Raw genomic sequence first — 20,294 nt, forward strand, 5'->3', positions numbered from 1 at the left:
AGAGAGACACCAGGGGAGTAGTCAGAAGCTGGAAGTCAACGAAACTAGAAGAGGAAGGAGAAGAGGCCACTATGTGCATTGCCATGTGAAGGGAAAGCCAAGGCGCTCCAAAGACTGCCCTTCAGCCAGAAGGCTCCCAGGAGGAAGGCAGCCTTCCAGCCTCTGAAAGTGCGAGCCAGTAAATTCCTGTTGGTAAGCCAACCCATTGTACGGTATTTGTTTTAGCTGCCAAGGAACTAAAACTGCTGTCTTCATGTTAATGATAAAAGAACCTCACATAGTATGTGCTCTGCGGTTGTTTGCTATAGGTATAGGATGTAAGTCTCTATTTTTTATTTTAGTGTTAAAGGATTTTAGAGATATCCACACTTAAGGAAGTCAAACCAGATTCTTCTCCACTGCCCATATACTCTTTGACCTCAGATACCAGTGTCCACCTAAATCTCACCTTTTCCCAACTCATCAATATCCTGGCTCTCCTGAGTTGATGGCTTGTAGAGAACACTACTCTGGGTGCTTTGGGGGATGCTTGTTAATTCTCTGTCACTATCTCTCTGTCACCCCAATTTGTGAAAGTGTGACTCATTTTTCACCTCACTTGGCCCAGGTTGTACTTTCTCATTCCCCCCCTTCTTGCCAGCTCTGTTTTGTCTCAATCACGATGCGAGGTCCAGGGGAAATAGCTCTTCTGAGAGCTCTGAGAGCCCTGAAAAGCTCATATCTCCTCAGTCATTCTTCCATGCCCTCCTATAATTTCTGCTGAAGGATTTGCCTCCTCTTGGTATGTGCCTGACTTTTCTTCTAGATGGTGAGTTCTGGGAGACAGGCAACATTTCTGTAAATTTATTTTAAAAAGTGAATTCACCTCTGTCTACCCTACAGGACTTCCTTACATGTAGTGGCTGCCCAGTGAGTGCTTGCTAAGAGAACACAAGAGGACAAGGGTAAGTCTGCTGCAACTCATTGGGCTAGAGTGGGTAGCAAACCAAAACAGGCCAGTGCTTGAGAAACAAGTTCTGCTTTGCTGAAGCATGATGAACACACTGTGGGTGTGAACAAATGTCTTTGGTCCATGTTGAATTGGAATTTCTTTCAGCAAGACATAGACACCAAGGTCTGCAAATCAGCAGCACCCAACAGGCCAAAGCATGACCCAGCTGTTCATTTGTGTGGGGTGTTCTGCAGTGAGGAAGAAGAGCTCTAAGTAGCAGCATGAGCCAGATGGAAGGAATAGAGTGATGGAGGATGGCATCCATTGGTACAGTTGAAAGCATAGTATCCCATGAAGGAATTCTGAGAGCCTGTAGGCTAAGGCACACCTTCTCAGGTGAGAGACAGGTGTGACTTGGTGTTAGGAAACCTACCCCATGTCACATGACCAGTGAGGGGTATGGGAAAGCCTGATATCCCACCCTTAACACTTAGTCCCATGCTCTTTGCCTTACACATACCTGATTATCCTCATGATCTGAAATAGGGCCTTTTATTTAAAGCGAAATTTGTATTGGGAGTCTAAAATGTGCTCAGCCTGACTTAGTAACATGTGTCATTCATCTTTAAGCAATCTGTAATCTTAGAGTCAGAGGATGGTTATAAGAGAAGACCAAGGGGTATCTATGACATAATCTACTGCTGAGCCAGCTCACTGAGCAATTATCCTTTTAATAGTCTATCTTATTTTCATGAAACTGTCCTACCACTTTGCTGCCTTTATAGGCATCAGATGCTATGTGACATGTATGTTGAAAGTTGTCAAAGGGTATGAATAAAAGCATGTGTTGTTTTTGACATTACATGTATCCTCTTAACATGCGCTAGGTGTGCATAATATTTCATGAATACTTTAGCTAAACTCTGAGCAGACTCATAATAAGCCACCAATTCCTGAAATTCTTTTACAGACTTGGTCAGATTAGACAACTTTTTCCCCTACTACAAAGATATCTTCTGAGTAAAAGTCCTCTATCAGGTATAAGAATTCCAAAAAGGTGAGTCATGGTATACCCCACTAGTGGACCCCAGCTTACTGCCTCGAGAGTTTCCTGGCCGCAGTGCAGGAAAGGGGAACCCAGGGGTCCCACTGAGTCAGGAGGCAGAGCTGAGTCCAGGGAGTCCAAGACAGACAGAGTCCACAGGACAGACTCCAGCCTCACTCTTGCTGAAAATTGCCTCTTTGTCTTGCTGAAAATTTAGCTCCCCAAACACAAAAATTCCTGTCATTCCTTCATCCCAACCACAGATACTTTGTGCTCCGTCTTACCTTTAAAGCTTTGTGTTGCCAGTTCCTCTACCTGGAATTCCCCAATCTTACCTTTAGTGGACTGATTTCCACACCTCCCTCCAGATTCAGCTTATGGGTTAACCCCCGTGTGGAGTGCTCTTCCTTTAAACCTGGGCTGTGTCGAGAGCCGCTCCTCAGCACCTTCTGGTGTTCTGAATGTATTTCTTTTCTGAACTTAACACACTGCTTTGCAATGATCTGTTTCTGTGTCCACAGCACCTCCCTAGCCCAGGGCTCTGCCTTATTCACCTTTATGTCCATATTATCCCAACAAAGTACTTGACTTATGCTTAATTGACGTTCACAAATAAAGGAAAGAAACAAGCATGATAGGAAAATGGATACACAACATTTGGTTCATCAGTGATATCATGGCATTTAGGCCTTGAGCTCTCCTTTTGGTTTTGGCACAGTGATCTCGTCAGGTCAGGAAACTGTCTTGGAGACAAAGAGTTTGCATGACTGTGTGAGCTCATGGTAATGGAATGGAAACCTTGTCAGAGAATTACAGATTGAGACTGTCTCCATTTTTTTTTCTTTTTTCTTTTTGTCTATTCCCCCTCCCCCCATTGTCTGCTCTCTGTGTCCATTCGCTGTGTGTTCTGTGTCTCCTTGCATTCTTGTCAGATGGCACTGGGAATCTGTCCTTTTTGATTGCATCATCTTGCTGTGTAAGCTCTGTGTGTGTGTGGCACCACTCCTGAGTGGGCTGTGCTTTTTTTGCACATGGCGGCTCTCCTTGTGGGGTGCTCTCCTTGTGTCAGGGGCACCCCTACGTGGGAGGCACCTCTTGTGGCACAGCACTCCTTGTGCATAGCAGCACTGCACATGGGCCAGCTCACTACACAGGCCAGGAGGCCCTGGGTATAGAACCCTGGACCCTCCATATGGTAGGCGGACACTATCAGTTGAGCCACATCCACGTCCCTGTCTCCATCTTTTAAAAAGCTGCTATTTTTGGAAGGAATTATTGGAATCATGCCTCTATTTATGGATCCTCTAACTGCTAAAATCTGGAGTTTTGTCAAAGGATTTTTTCCTGCAACATAAAAATATGGGTTTATTGTGTTAGTCAATGTCAACAATTGAACAACTATCAAAAGCAGCACCTGAAGCCTATCTGAGTTTTGTGGCTAAGAAACTAGAGCCAGCTTTCCCACAGAATTCCCGTCTTGATTTCCTTTCCATTTCCTAGCCTGCAGCTACATTAGATCATTTGAATTAAGGAATCATTCATGGGATTTCTCAGCCTAGGCAAACTGCTGTAACAGCAATCCCATATTTCTCTCTCACACTGTAGCCCAACATAGGCTGTACTCACCACCCAGCTTAAGGAATAAAGCCGTCCCAGAAACTTATATGCCCCCATGAACCTTTACCACCACCGAATCAAGCCCCTCCTCCTAGGAAGATTGTGTTTAAAAATCTGTATCACAATATTTAAGCTTCTGAGGTTTTACAATATGTTTATTCTCTGGTAGCAATAGTGACCCTACTACTTTTGTTTCAGAATTATACTGAATATTTCTGTTTGGTGATTCTTCCACATGAACTTGAGAATTGGTTTGGTTAGTATATCTCACCATCAACTAAAACAAAAACAACAAAAGCAAAAATGGATATTTTAATTTGGATTCCATTAAATGTATAAATTAACATAACTGTTACCTTAATGACATTGAGTTTGTCTATCTAAAACTAATTGTTTAAGTCTTTCATATCAAATAAAATTTTCTTCATGTAAGTTTTGTACATTATTTAAAATTGTCTTATACTATTAAATCGTTTGTTGATGATGTTATGCAAATGGAGTAGTTTCTTCCATGTATCATATCAAAGATTGTTGATATCAAATGTATTTTTTGCATAGTGTAATCCAGTCTACCAATAAAATTCTGCAAAACAGGCAAGACAACACAACTAGGCATGCAGTTTGCATAAAGATTCTCTTTTCTTCTGCAACTTTAATGTAGGCTATTAACTCAAAGATTCTTATCAGAGGTACATTCAGGGCAGAAGTATATTGGACATAATTGTACTGAAGCTCTGTTGATAATTACAGAACTCCTAGAAGGCTGATCTCCCTTCATTCATCTTTTTATATTCTAAAAAATCCATGGTTTCCTAAAAGAGAAGTTACATCTGTCAGTGTAGAGGTTATATAATAATTCTGTAATAACTTATTCCTTAGAGTCAAAAATTTTTTTGAGAATTAATTTACTAAAGTGACAGAAGGGAAAATAGCATCTCTTTCAAATTTGGATCACTAGTGAAAGAAGCAAAATTAAAACCATGATGTCCACTGTGCATGTGTGTGTACTTAACAGCTTCATTGTGATTTAATTCATATAGTGTAAAATTCACCCATATAAAGTGCTCAATTCAATGTTCTTTGAATTGAGAACAATTCAACAATCTAGTTTCAGAACATGTTTATCACACACCCCCAAACTCTATACCCACCAGCACCAACTCCACATCTGTCACCTGCCACCTTGACTAGCCCCTAGGTACCAACTAATCTACTGAGGCCTCTGTAGATTTGCCTCTTCTGGAAATTTAATATAAATGAAATAATATACTATGCAGTGTTTTGAGACTGACTTCTCTCATTTAGCATAATGTTTTCAAGGTTCATCCATATTGTAGAATATATCAATACTTCATTCCTTTTTATAGTTAAATAATATTACAGTGCATGGATATACCACTTTTGGTCTATCCATTCATCAATTGATAGACATTAGGGTTGTCTCTAATTTTCACTTTTTATAAAGAATGTTAGGAACATTTGCATGCAAGTTTTTTGTGTGAATATATGTTTTAAATCATCTTGGGTAGATATCTATGAGTAGAATTGCTGGCTCTTTTGTTAACTGTGTTTAGCATTGTGACAATCTGCCAAACTGCTTTCCAAAGCAGCTGCTCTGTCTTATATTTCCATCAGCAATGTAGAAGCCTTCCAGTTCTCCAGACCTTCACCAGCTTGATATTTTCTCTCTCCTTTTTTCTTTTTCTTTTTTTTAAGGAGGTAATGGGTATTGAACCTGGGACCTCGTTCATGCAAAATATGCACTCAACCACTGAGCCACACACACTCCTTGCTGTGTCATTTTTATTTTAAGCATCCTAATAAGTGTGAAGAGCTTTTCATTGTGGTTTTGGAGTGCATTTTCCTAATGACTAATGATTTTGAGTAGTTTTTCATGTGCAAGTTGAATATATTTTTGAATATATTTGAGTATAGTCTTTGGAGAAATGTCTATTCAAATTCTTTGCCCTCTTAGAATTTGTTTTTTTTTTTTTTTTGGCTTTTTGTTATTGATTTTAAACATCTTTGTATATTCTGAATGTAACTCTATTACCAGATGTATGCTATGCAAATATTTTCTCCCACTCTGTGGTCTGTCTTTTTACTTCCTTGATAGTATTGCTTGCAGATATATTGAATTCCAATATATCTGTTTTGTTTTTGTTGTTGTTGTTGTTGTTGCTGATCCTTTTGGTATCATATCGAAGAAACCGTTTACTAACCCAAAGTCAGGAAGATTTCCTCTAATGTTTTCTTCTAAGAGAAAAAACTCTTTTTGAAAATAAAACAAACAAAAGATTATGTATAAATGCTTAAATAAACAGTATTTATACTCTACTTAAATTTATGAAGAAGGAATTTGAAGTTTATTCTTATTGGCTTAACATTTGTCGAGCAAAGTCAAATCCTCCATATTTAACTTCTATAAAGTGCTTGAAATTTTCTGACAAACTTAAAATATGACTTTATACTTCTTAATACTGAAGACTGATGAGAGGAATTATTGATGTAGAATAGACAGTGGAAAATTTGTGTTGTATGTTTTCCTCTACTTTGAAAAAGCCATTATATAGAAGTCCAATTTGTAAAGTGTTCTACAAATATTACTCAGATCTCTTTAAAACTGTGAGAAACAAACGTCTCACATTCTTATTATTGTTTTGGTTTGTGTGCTCAGGAAGGAGACTAGAAGTCCCATGTAATATAAACAATGGGTAGAGAGTTTAGAAAGCACCTGAGTTCCTTTGGAGGTGCTGTGTGTGGAATGTCGCCCCTACCCTGTCACCACCTTGATGACTGATATTTGTGTATACTGAGACAAAACCATCTCAGAATAGTCTGGATCCACACTCCGTCTGTAAAGGGGGCAGCTGACAGGCAATCACCTGCAGGACCACAGCCTGGGCCCCTAGTTTAGATGGCCTTTCCCTCTCCCCGTTTCAGTTATTAATTTTTTTAATTATATATATATTTAAAGATACATAGATCATGCAAAATTCAGTTATTAATTTGTAACAATATTAGAAGTGGTTTTATGAATTTCTTGGTTGCCAAGCCTTCATGCTTCTCCTCTCTGGCAGCTTCCTCTGAGTCAGCAGCCCATTGGATTAGGCTGGCTAATCTCCTGACCTTCCAGCAAAAAGAGAAACTGACAGATTAGACCCATGTGGCAAAGTTCCCATGCAGGCTGATTTAGGTGATTGTGCTGACATTTGTAGCCATTTCACTGTTGATGGCTCCAGACTATATGTTACCCAAGATACCCCTATTCGTGCGCTGTGGAACTGGAGCTTGAATTCCATTTTCTAATTCCACATCCCATTTGATAGGATTTCCTGAGCAAGTACGTGTAACCCAATTCAAATGTGTTTTTTCACCCATGGAATTAAACGGAGTAAAATTGCTCCTGGTGATGGATTCTATTATCACATAGCAACATGCAGGCATCTGTGACCAGAGGCATTGTTGAGTCTGGAGTAGCTGAAAGTCAGCTGATGTTGGTGTTAAAGAAGAATGTGAAGCTGGAAGGAAATCGCTCTGTGCTGATTTCCTTGGTGAGACACAGCCTGCCTCGGTGTTTCAAATTTCATTCCTGTTCCCTGTGTCTGGAACAGACTCCAGCTCATTAGTGAGTGCCTGCTTGCTAGGTTATTCTAACCAGACAGAGCTCCCTCCTGCTACAGTGCTCAATAATGAAAATGCATATGGTTTTTCCTGCCTATTTGCTGAAGATAGTATGGTCTTTCTGGCAGTAAATATGAAAACCAATAATTGTTTAAACATTGCATAGGCAATGCCAGTATGAAGTAGAAAGAATTATTGATCCCATTCTGTTATTTGTGATGGTTGCTTTTATACTAGGAGTAGTTTGCTATTCAATGTATATGATACATAAAGTATTTTGGGCCCATATAATTTTCTATAACAAATGTTTGCAAGTAGAACTAGCCAGAATTGTGAGCAGTTCGTGTTTCTTATTAAAATCCTGTCTTCTCTCACTCAGGTAATTGATTTCTAATTCTTAAGTTAATTTAGAGACTCTCCCAACATTTTCAAAAAAACAGTTATGAATGACTGATAGCCACTCTTTCCAGCCACCAATATTCTCCATTGATTGGTACTTCTGAATAGGTACAGTCCAGTGTTCACTGAAGTCCTGAGTAGAAAATCCAATAAATATTTGCTGTACAAATGATTAAGTTGGTTAATGATTATGAGGCACTATAGTGCTTTCTGAATACTCAACTTTTTAAAAATTATTTCTTTTTATTTCAGTATGTGTTTCTTATTATCTCTCTTTTGTTAATAGCTGTTTGTATGAAAATTTTTGTAATTAAATATTTAATTTTTCAAAATATTATCCTTCATGTATCAAATCTACTCATGCCAATAGGACACAAAGTACAAAAAAAACAAACAAAATAAAACATAAGAAACACAATAAATTTTGGAGTCATTGTCACATTTTGAAATTTCTAATTCTAAGCAAATGTAAAAATCATGCTTCCTTTGTTCACAAGTCATAAGAAACATTAATTTATTGACAACATCAGTAGACTCTCAGGCTGAAAAGCTGTGAGGAGGACAATGTAGGTGCAGCTTTTGAAACCGTGAATAAGAGGAGTCAGTGATGAGGCTGTCATACTTTGTCTCTTCTTTTTGCCCAGGAGGCGAGAAATATGAGATATCAAGAAAATGAAACAAAAGAGAAACTATCCCATGTAGAGGCTCCACACCTAAATGAAGAACAGTAAAAAATAAGAATAACTTCAGAAGTATTTGAGAAGAATGAGAGCGATTTCTTTAATCTGGATATTGAAGAATTAGTAGCTACAACACACTGGAAACATACGGAACACAATATCACCATCAAAGAACTGACCACCACAAAGACCGAATTTTACTGTAAGCAAATTTTTTAAAGAAATGAGGTGGGAATAGACAGATTCCATGTTTGGACTGAAAAAGGAGCCCTTTTTTGAATATAGACAAGACCTTTTGCTTTTGGGTGGGATGTCATAGTAATGAAGAGCCAATGCTTCCACTACCAACTAGAAGAAGTAGAATGAATGATAAAAATTACATGTTTTATTTTACAGAAGAGAGATGAGGAAGTGACAGGATTGGATGAACTAAAATTGCAGAAAAGGGGAAGCTGTTCCCCTTTGAACTAATGATCTGTAATTTTTTTCCTGTGGCCAGGTTTGACTAAGCAAAGGGCTGCTGGGTAGAAGAGAAACTAGGATTTCTACAGCTCTCTGGAGCTCAACTCACAAAATTGGAGACTCCAAGGGGCCTAAAACATATGGCCAATTCTCCCCAGAAGAACTTGGCTGATTTCTGTATGAAAGGCTAAAAACTATACCATACCAGAACTTCTGAAGGGCACAATAAAATCTCCACTTGTCTCATGCTCTTAGGAAACAAAGATGGCCTCCCTCCCACCCTTCCAGGTGAAGGTGAAGCAAGCTAGAAAATGAAAATTGACCCAAGAAGAAGGTTCTAGGGGGAATGGTGAATTGGTATTTAGGAGCTCCAGCTCTTTTTCACATGGACATATTGTGAGCTTTTGTCAGAAGGCCATCACTGGGGAAGAGAGGAATTAGGAGAGATTTTGGCTCTTGCATGGGATTGAAATGACAAAATTGGAGTCCTGAAGGGCGTTAACATACCTCTGGTTTCCTTGTCAAGAACCTGGTCATTTTCTTCAACATTTTATGTTAGAGTAGTTTTAGATTTAGAGAAAAGGTGCAAAGATGGTACAGAGAGTTCTCATATATCTTACCTAGTTTCCCTGATATTAATATCTTATATTACCATGGTACACTGGTCAACACCCCAAAGTTAACATTGGTACAAAAGTATTAACTAACTTACAGGCTTTATTTGTATTTCACTGTTTTTTCCAAGAATATCTTTTTGTTTTTGTTTTTGTTTTGAGACCCAATCCATGATACCACATTGCATGCAAACTTCATGCCTTAATCTTAGAGCTGAAGCAAATTCTCTTCTCTGTTTTATGCAACTTTGAACATTTTGAAAAGCACTGGAAAGTTATGTTTTAGACTATTCCCTACAGTGAGCTGATCAGATGTTTTTCTTAAGACTAGACTAGACTTAGGGGGCTGAGGGAAGAAGGCTGTAGATGGCTATCCTTTCTCCTTGCATCTCACAGGGGTATAAGACATTAGCCTGCATTGTCTCTGGCTGTCACTCGGCTATGTGGCACCTGCCAGGTTTCTCCAATGCAGTTGCTGTTTTCCCAGTCCATACTTCATTCTTTGCATGTGAGTTACTTAATCCAGTCCACACCCATCTTTCCTTGACTACAAAGGAAAGGTGCAGGGAGAACTTAGGATGGTGAAACTGTTCTGTACAGTACTGGGTGGTAGATACATGACTCCATGCATTTGTCAGGACACACAGACTGGCACACCACTTTGTGACAACTGACTGTAACTCCCTCCTGGAGGATGGAATAGTTATATATTTTATTTGAAATTCATCTGAAAGGAAGATGATTAGCTTTCCTCCATTTGTTTTCTTATTCAGTTATTAATTTATACCTATATGGATTTGTGTATATTTATTTTATTCCTTAGGTTATCATCCAGTAATAAGTTTTTTTTTTTTAACTCAAATCATTCCAAATTTTCCCATTGGGGGCTTGTTCAGGCTACTGTGTCCTTAATGACATGCCATTATTATTCTTATTTTTGTTATTATCTGGGTACTTCCTTACTTTTTTGGCATTAAGAGATGTTCCAGGCTCACCGTGTATTTTCTCTGCCCCAGACCTAGAATCAGCCAAATCTCCAAGGAGCTCTGGTTCCTTTTATTGCAGGATGGTATTAGAAACCAAGAACTAGGCTCTAGGCATACTTGTCTTTCCTGGAATATTGGTACTCCTAGGTCATCTCAGCCAACAGGGCTAGAAAATATATGTATGCCTTCTACCTTTTATGCACACATATCTATATTTGATTTTTATATTTACTCATCTGCATATATATTAAAATGAACTTGGGTTTCCACCGATATCTCCAACTCTAATTCGGGACCCCAAAATTCATTCTAGCATCCTTCACCCCACTCTTTTTCTCTGATTGTGGGACACCTAACTTCTATCATCTGTAATTTGTTCAACCCTAGCAAACAAGTAGTTCCAGAATTAGTAATCCCTATCCATTTGTAAAATAAATTTACCAACCAGAACACAGTGTTTATGTACAGTGGTTTTGTCCTTTTCTTTATAAAATCTAGACAGAACACCATTATTCTCAGTTCCTTATATATCAGATGGTTTTCCCACCTTATTCATTGAGATAGGTCATACATTTGAGATAGAGTTGCTGTAATTTGTCACAATGTAGTATACCAGTCTGGATGCTTTGACAAATGCATAGAGTCTTGTATCTATCACACAGTATCATGCACATCCATCACACTAAGGGTTTCCCCGTGCCTTTCTTTTGTTAATCAAATACTTACCCTCTCCCAATCCATAGCAATCATTGATCATTTTTCTTTCCCTCTAGTTTTGTCTTTTCCATAAAGTCATACATAAATGGAATTACAGTATATAGTATAACCTTTTGGGTTGGGCTTCTTTCACTTAGCTAAATGTATCTAAGATTCATCATGTTATTCTGTGCCCCAATATCTCATTGCTTCTTATTTCTGAATAATAGTCCACTGTATGGGGGAGAAATGCTTACCCATTCATCTGTTAAAGGACATCTTGGTTGTTTGGAATTTGGGGTGATTTATAAGTGAAACTATCACAAACATTTATGCACAGGTTTTTGCACAAATACAGGTTTTCAATTAACTTGGGTAAATACCTAGGAATGGGATGACTGGGTTGTATGGTGAGTGTATGTTTAACTTTAAAAGAAACTGCCAAACTGTCTTTTCACATTCTTACCACAGTAAATGAGAATTCCATTGTTCTACATCCTTGCCAGCATGTGATATTGTCATTTAAAAAGTAACAATACTAATTGTGGTACCTCGTGGATAGTTTGCATTTCCGTAATGACCAGTGACGCTGAGTCCTCTGCTATACGCCACTAATATGTGTATCCCTACTGGCTAGCACGTTACCAGTGGGGGTTGGGGGCTGGCAGGGATTTCTGATTTTTGCATTGATCCTCAGTCTTAAGTACTCCTTCTGAATCTGGAGGAGAGGATATGGCCTTCGCTAGTGTGTCACCTAATGCTCCAGTTGTCAGGCTGTGCCTGGCACATATTCACGGCCCTCCCCCAGAGGCAGGAAGTGCCCTTGCCCAGCTTTAGGGAGTTTCCATTTAGCACCCTGGATCAGGCTTTGACTCTTCCCTCTGCAGAGCAAGGCTTTGTTCATCCGGGCAGATGGGGGAGGGATCTGGGCAGAATTTTGTGGTGGCCTCCATTCCCCTTCCCCAGCAGCAAAAGGATTCCACCAGCGGCGGCTTCAGGTTTGACTGATATTCCTTCTGCAGGTTAAGACCCATCCCTCTGGGGGTCAGGTGGGATTCTGTCAGTAGCTGCTGTTCCTCCCCTCCTGGCCCGGCACCTTCTCCAAGACTTGCCTCATCTTCCCCGTGGGTGTCTGGTGGGCTTCCTGAAAGAAAAGCATGCAAAGGGGCAAACCTTCCCCCTAGAAGCAGCCCCCAGGGGCCTCACGCTCACCACACAGCCGAGGCTTTAATTTGTGTAGCATTCCTTATTTAATCTTTCTGTTAGTGTAGATGGTGTTTCCTGACTTTTGTCTCAAGTAAGCGAATATTACAGTCAGTGGAGTGTTCCTCCCTGCAGGCATTTGTCTTTTTAGATTGTGGGTTCCTTGTTTGAACTGTGTCCTCAGTTCTCTCATGGTTTCATAAAAATTCATTAACCTCCAGTTTTTCAGTTTTGTTTTAAATCCCTCTTGTAAAGATGGGAGCAATGTGCTATTTCTAGCGCTCTATAACTCCTAGCTAAAACCAGAAGTCCGGTTGTCAAATTTTGAAGCTATTGGCTGATAGGCTACAGGAGTAAGCTAAAACAAAACAAACAAACAAACAAAAAAATTAATTTCTCAAACCTATATTTTGTAATTTTAGGTATCGCAGTATTTTTTTAAGGTAGTAGAACCAGTATTTTTTGTTTATTTACTTATTTCTCTCCCCTTCACCCCACCCCACCCCGTTGTCTGTTCTCTGTGTCTATTTAGCTGCATCTTCTTTTTTGTCCGCTTCTCTTGTCAGCTGCATGGGAATCTGTGTTTCTTTTTGTTGCATCATCTTGCTGTATCAGCTCTCCGTGTGTGCGGCACCACTCCTGGGCAGGCTGCACTTTCTTTTGTGCTGGGCGGCTCTCCTTACAGGGTGCACTCCTTGCGCGTGGGGCTCCCCTACGCAGGGGACACCCCTGCGTGGCAGGGCACTCCTTGTGCGCATCAGCACTGCGCATGGGCCAGCTCCACATGGGTCACGGAGGCCCGAGGTTTGAACCACGGACCTCCCATGTGGTAGGCGGACGCCCTAACCACTGGGCCAAGTCTGCCGCCCAGGTATCGCACTACTTAATTCTATAAGGTTCACTTCAGGGCTATGATGTTGAAGGTGCACCCATCTTTTAACTGAAGTTTCAGGAAGTCCTCACCTAGGGATAGGAATGAGCTGGAGTGAACTGAATCTTACTCAATTTAAAGTTTATTATGCATCACCGACAGCCCTGGAGCAGTTAATGTCTGCTGCAGTTTCCACTGCAAATGCAAGAAGAAAGTCCTGGCGCTTTCTGTCTGTCTGATTGTGGCAGCCAAGATTGAATGGGGGAAGAGAGGAAATTCTGAAAACATGGGGAAGGGGAAATAATCTTTGCAATTCAGAAATAAACTTAAAAACAGAAAGAACAACAACAACAAAAAAGAAATTTACTAATTGGATTGAGGGGCCACTGTCTCATTCTTCCTGCCCAACAGAAGTGGATATAACTCAGTGATGAAAGGCGCTGTCTGAATTCTTAATTTTTCATCCAAAATATGTGGTATATGATTAAAAATGGCAAGACATGCAAAGACATAAGATAGTGTGGCAGAAAACCACAAGAAAAAGTAAGAATGGGTAATAGGAAAATTCCCACAGGTGATCCAGAGAATGTCATTAGCAGGTAAGGATTTTAAAATAAGTGTGAGTAATATGTTAAAGAAAATAGAGAAAATTATAGACTAAAAGATGAATGAATAAAGATTTTTATCAAAAAATTCCATTTTATATAAAAGTTAGTTTCTAACTGAAAAATATATCTGAAATTATCAACAAAATGATTGGTTTACCAGCAGATTAGACAAACCAAGATTACTGAACTGGTCAGTAGAAAATACCCAAAGTAAAACACAGAGAGAATAAAAAATAGAAAGAAAAAAAAGAATAAAGAACATGAGAAACATGTGGATCGTGTACAAAAGGCCCACTGTTCATGCAATTATTGTCTCAATAGAAGAGAAGAAAATGGGGCAGAGGCAATATTCAAAGAGATATTCTATCTATAAACATTTCTTATATTTTCAAAAATATACAATTAATATTTCTACTAAATTCAAGGCAGAATTAATAGTACTTTTATTTAACTGAATGCTCTTTCTACCATAGAGCAAATAAAGCTAGCTATGTGCTTTCAGTATTTCTTGAAATTAGAGTCTCTATTTTTTTATTACTAGAGCTATAGGTTATGGCCTTGGAAAAAATCTAAGGAAATTTTATTGTTTTTAAGTCAAATGATAATTATTTAGAAAGAAATGATTGTTGACATATCTATTATGAAAGCATGATGGTGATTAGATCTAAGATTTTTATCCAGGTCCTAATAAATGGTATGCTTCTGAAATAATCAACAAAACCCCATATTGACCATTGTAAATCATTTATGAGCAAAAATAAAATCATAGAGCTTAGATATATTGAAATTAGCAATAATATAAATGAAAAACTTACATTTGGTAGAGAAAATCAGCACAAAATAATATTGACAAAAGACAAGACTTTACCTGACAAAGATTTTATTGAGTAAAAGTTGTCAGATGAATAAAATATTTTTTAAAAAATATATGAGATCCTGAATAACTGCATTTAATTGAGGTAATGACCGTAGATTTAAAAAAACAGTACTATAAGTTAGAGAATTAAATTTGATCAGTAAGTGAACTCTTTCTGTAATTATTTCAGAAAGTCATTGGAACTAATGACAATGCTTTCAGTGGAATAAAAACAACTATATGGAAATTGAGAAGATTTTAACTGCACGGAAAACTTAAATCAAGGAATAGGAAATATTAATTAAATGACAATATTTTTATGAAAATGTCTCAATTTTGAAATAATTTTGATTAAATTTTTCTATTCATATGATATAATATGAAATAGCAGGATCAAAACATGAATTGGATCAAAATGACAGGAACAAAACTATGGAAACAAGATTATCTTGTAGCAACAGACTTGTTATCCTTTGCCTTGAAATTTGGAAGACTTTCATCCTTCTCTGAAAATTAAACAGAGAGACAGTACATTAAATTTGGGCCCAGGATCTAGTTGTGAAGACTTGTAAATCACTGTTTCAGGAAAATTCAGCACTTTATATCAATTTCCTTTCCCTTTAACAATCTTTGCAATTCTCAAGTCATTTTTAGGGTCTATTCTATCTTAAACAAGTTACTGTGAAACTTCCTCCACACTTAAATTCCCATTTATTTCTCAAATCCATTTGAGGAAATCTAGAAGTATATTTTGGTATTTCAGAAGTAGCAAGATCACTTAAAAACAGTATTATACATCTTACTAGTTATATGATTTTAAGCAATTATTAAACATTGTTGTGACTTAATTGCTTTACCTGTATTACAGCTCAAACATTCATTGTAAAGATTAAATAGAAAAGTATTATAGGACACTTGTTGTTTTAGTTTGTTAAAGCAATACCAATGCAAACTACCAGAAATTGTTTGGCTTTTATAAAGGGGATTTATTTGGGGTAAAATTTACATTTCCAACAACATAAAAATCCAACTCAAGGCACCTTAAATAGCTTCTCCCCAAAGTCAGCTGCCACGTGTTGAAGCAAGATGGTTGGCGATCTTGGCCAAGGTCTCTGCCTTCCCCTCCGGGCTGTACCATCTCCAGGAGCTCAGCTGAGGGCAGCCAGGTATAGGGCTTGTCTCTTACCAGGCTCCCTCTCTCAGGCTTGGTGCTCCACTTTCTTCCCGAGTTCAGCTGCAAGCTATCTGGCATATGGCTCATCTCTCCCCTGGACCTCAGCTTTTTGAGTCTCTCTTTTCTGTCACATGCCAGAATCAAATATGATGCCTCCCTTTTTCTGTGTCTCCATTTATATCAGACCATAAAGAGAATGGAGACCCAATCTGGCTCATGCCTTACTGACAGAATTAAAAGGGTCTCACACCCACAGATTCACCAACATAATCTTTTTCTTTTTGGGATTCATAAATAATTTCAAACTATCACACTTAGTATGTAATTAATATCCATTTGTCATCCTTCCCATAGGACAAATTGTGACCCAAATCTAGTTCATTAATTCTTTTTTTTTTAAATAGACCCCATTTATTTTGCTTCCAAATGCCTTTCTATTCATATTCTAATGACAGTATTTTAACTCATGAATCCAATTGTTGAAATCATGGTATCTTACATGTGTAACTCTCAGTGAGATGGCTCTTTGAATTGTAATGAATAAGGTCAGTCATGATACTTCAATGGGCGTGTGTTGTAAGGACACACATGTCACCCAGAGAGGCAAGATTATCAGGGAACTATGAGGTTCCAGCACAGGTCAAGAGGCCTGAGTCATCTCATGGACCCCTGTGTTGGGTGACTACTGACATTTCCCACAGTGTAAGACTTTCAATGGCCATATGGCAGCATCATAAACTATAAGGATGGCTTTTCAGTCCATGATTATCTTTCCTTTTATACTGTGTGCTAGTTAATGAGCTAGGTTGAAATAGAGAAGGAAGCTAGGTTGATTTTTAGTTCAGAGAATTTTTAGTTTGGTTTCCTTTTAATTTCTAAGCATAAGTCAGAATACAAGATAGGACATGGAGTGTGGGAAATAAGACTCTGGCACCTCTGATGAGCAAAGGATCGTGTGGAGGTGATGGCTATCTTTCCTAATTGGCAAGCTGCTAGATATTGTCTAAGAGTAGCTTCAATAGCAAAGGGTATCAGCAAAAATATGGCATTGATGAGTGAAACAGCATGTTCAATAATTTCTTTAATTTTCTGTAAAATTGTAGGGGAAATGGCTGTAGCTCAATCGATTGGGCTCCCATCTACCATATGGGAGGCCCTGGGTTCACATCCCAGGGCCCTTGTGAAGGCAAGCTGGCCTGCGCCCACAGACAGCTGATAGCCTGTGCCCACAGAAAGCTGGCACAGCAAGATGACACAACAAAGGGAGACAAGCAGACACAGAAGAATGGGTAGCAAATGGACAGAGAGAGCAGACAGCAAGCAAGCCACAAGGGGATGGAAATAAATCAATAAATAATAAATCTTTTTTAAAAATTTGTAAGTGGCAGTACACCCCAAAGCAGGGTACTTTTAACAAAACCTGTAACTCTGAAATTCCAAATTGTGGAACATTTGGGAGAAAGGGCAAGGAAATGGGAATCCAGAAACCCAAGTTATTTTTTAGCTATGTCACTTAAATGCTCTAGATGAATGCCCTCATCTGAGTACTAGGAGAATTGGAGTAGACACATTTTTCAAACTCAAATACCTTCAAGTATCAGACAAGTAAAGTAAATAATTGATAATTATTTGCCAGCCAAGGTGAATTTTCACAATCATGATCTCTAGACATATGCAGGAGTTACAATGTTTTGTCTGTGCAGCCTGTCCTATCCAAATACATTACATATTTCATTAATATTAAATATTTAATTTAACTAAAATAAGTCTCTGGTAAATAGTAATTTGTTGGATCATAAGGCTTTCCACATTAATGAAAAAATATTTAGGGTATATTTAAACTTTAACTTAAGATTTTGTCATTTTTCATTATCATTAACTTAAAGGAGCATCATAATCAAAAAAGCTTTTTTAAAAATGTTTGATTTTGAAAGATTTTCAAACTTACAGGACAGTTACAAAAATAAAATAAACCCAATACAGAGAACTACGACATACCTCTATCCCTCCAGATACCCAGATCTACTAATTTTAACATTTTGCTACATTTCTATATTACTCTATATATCCATCAGTCTCTATGTATCTATCTGTCTTCCTATCTTTTCATCCATCCAGTCTATCAAGTTTTCAGTCCATTTTCTGAATAGTTGAATGTAGTTTGAATACATCATACTCCTCGAATGCTTAATACTGACATGTAAATTTCCTAGGAACAAGGATATTCACTTAAAGTCTTTCTTCTAAGTTCTTCATATGCTCCAATAATGTCCCTTTGAGACTTTTCTCCACCCTTACCTTTTTTACTAGATCCCATCCAGGATCATACATTGCATTTAATTGTCATTGCCCCTTTAGTTGCTCTTTCTTATCTTCTTTCTCATAACATAAACTTTCCCATCTCAACCACTGTATTCAGTGGGATTAATTGCATTCAAAATAGTGTGATTCCCTCACCAATTTACCATCTTCCCAAAGAGAATCCCTATACCCATTATGCATTTATTCTCCATTCCATCTACTCCACATTCTTGGAAACCTGTACTTTACTTTCTTTCTCTATGAACTTGCATATTTTCCAATATTTGCTTTGTAGTTATCATGGGGCTTAAATATATTCTAAATCTATAAAAATTTTGTTCACTTTGATACTAACTTAACTTCATTATTATAAACAAATTATGATTTTATACTCTTGTTCCCCCAACTTTGGGTATTTATTGCCACAAATGACATTATGGGTCCAAACCCACTGATATATCACTATGTTTCATGCCTTTGCCTTTTAGATTCTACAGGATGTAAAAAGTGGAGTTACAAACTCAAAATAAAATAGTATTAGCATTTATATTTACCCATGTTATTACTCTTACTAGAGATCTTTTTTATCTTGTGGTTTTGATCTATTATCTATTGTTTTTTCCTTTCAATCTGTAAAACTATCTTTGGCATCTCTTGTAGGGTGGACTAGTCATGATGTACTATTTTAGATTTTATTTATCTGGGAAAGTCTTAATCTCTCCCTCATTTTTGAAAGACAATTTTGTTGAATATATAATTCCTGGTTGGCAATTGTTTGCTACCAGCACCTTAAATATGTCGTCTCCTTGCCTTCTTGCCTCTGTGGTTTCCTATGAAAAATTGGCAGTTAATCCTATTTAGGCTCTTTTGTATGTGACATGTTGATTCTCTGTTTCAGGTTTCAGAATTCTCTTTATCCTTGGAATTCAACATTTTGATCATTCTATCTGTGCAGTTGGGAGTTTATTGAGCATTTTGGATATGTAAATTCATATCTGTTAAATTTGGTAAGTTTTCAACCATTATTTCTTTGAATATTCTTTCTGCCCATGTTTCTTCTCCTAGGATTTTCACAAAGCTTATATTGATACATTTGATGACATCCCACCTGTTTCTTGGCTCTATTCACTTTTCTTCTTGCTTCCTCCTCCTCAAACTGGATAATTTCAGCTTCCTTACCTTCAAGTTCACAGATTCTTTCTTCTGACAACTTCAATCTGTTATTGAACCCCTCTAGGGAATATTTTATTTCTGTTTCTGTGGGTTTCAGCTCTGTTTGGTTCCTTTTTATAACTTCCACCTGTCTATTGGTGCTCCTTTGTGTTCATCTACCATTTTTCTGTTTCCTTCTGTTCTATGGCCATGTTTTCCTTTAGCTTTTTGAGCATATTTAGGACTATTGTTTAAAAATATTTTGTCTGGTATGTCCCAGCTCTGGTTCTCCTCCCTGATGGTTTCTGAAACTTTAATCTTTTCCTTTACTTGGTCCATTGCTTCCTACTTCTTTATATATTTTCTAACCTTTTGTTGAAATCTGGACATTTTAATTTTTTTATGCTGGAATTTGTACTCTGAGACATCTGTTCCTTAAACTTGTATCAACCCAGCATGACAGAGCTTTTCTTGAATGCCAGGACCTAATTAATAAAAAAAAAGAAGATAAAAATAAAATACCTTTCCAGTCTTTGCATATTGACCTGCGGGAGTGCTCTCCTTCAGAGCTCATCCATACAATGAGTTTAGGGAACAGCTGAAGGCCAGAGCAGAGTGGGCTGCCCTGTCCCTTCTGCATGTATGTCTTGTGTTGGGCATGTGCATGTGACCTTAGAAATGCCCTCATTTGCACAGTTCATAATGTTCCCTCTTCCCTAGGAAACAGTTTCCACATGGTCCCAGGCACTGCGCCACCTGCCCTGCAGCCTGCAGTCCTCTGTCCCAGGCAGCACCACCTGACTGCTCTTCCACAGCCTTCTGAAGGAGAGCTCTGCAAGCTGCCTCCACCAGCAGGGCAAGTTCCGGGGAGTAAATTGCACAGGATACCAGGAGACAGATTTGGCCAGATGTGCATGCTCCTGCTAGGTACACAAGGGTTACTCTCATCCTTATGGTTCTGAAAACAGAGGCCCACATTGGGAGAGCGGGCCAGCTCCACACCAGCTGGAAAAGAGTGGGGGTGGGGCAGGCAGGGCTCCACTTGAACTATTTTCAGGAGCTTTAAGAAACATGT

General features: G+C 38.3%; 1 long non-coding RNA gene across 1 annotated transcript; it reads left to right on the top strand.

Moving 5' to 3' along the window:
• The first annotated feature begins 733 nt into the window (after positions 1–733).
• On the top strand, positions 734–20,133 carry LOC131279591 (uncharacterized). Its single transcript, XR_009186989.2, has 4 exons — positions 734–944; positions 8,261–8,498; positions 18,966–19,074; positions 19,940–20,133. It is a non-coding gene; the product is annotated as an uncharacterized lncRNA (long non-coding RNA).
• Positions 20,134–20,294: the final 161 nt, after the last annotated feature.

The sequence above is a fragment of the Dasypus novemcinctus genome, chromosome 8 (assembly GCF_030445035.2).
Source record: "Dasypus novemcinctus isolate mDasNov1 chromosome 8, mDasNov1.1.hap2, whole genome shotgun sequence".
NCBI classification, from domain to species: domain Eukaryota; kingdom Metazoa; phylum Chordata; class Mammalia; order Cingulata; family Dasypodidae; genus Dasypus; species Dasypus novemcinctus.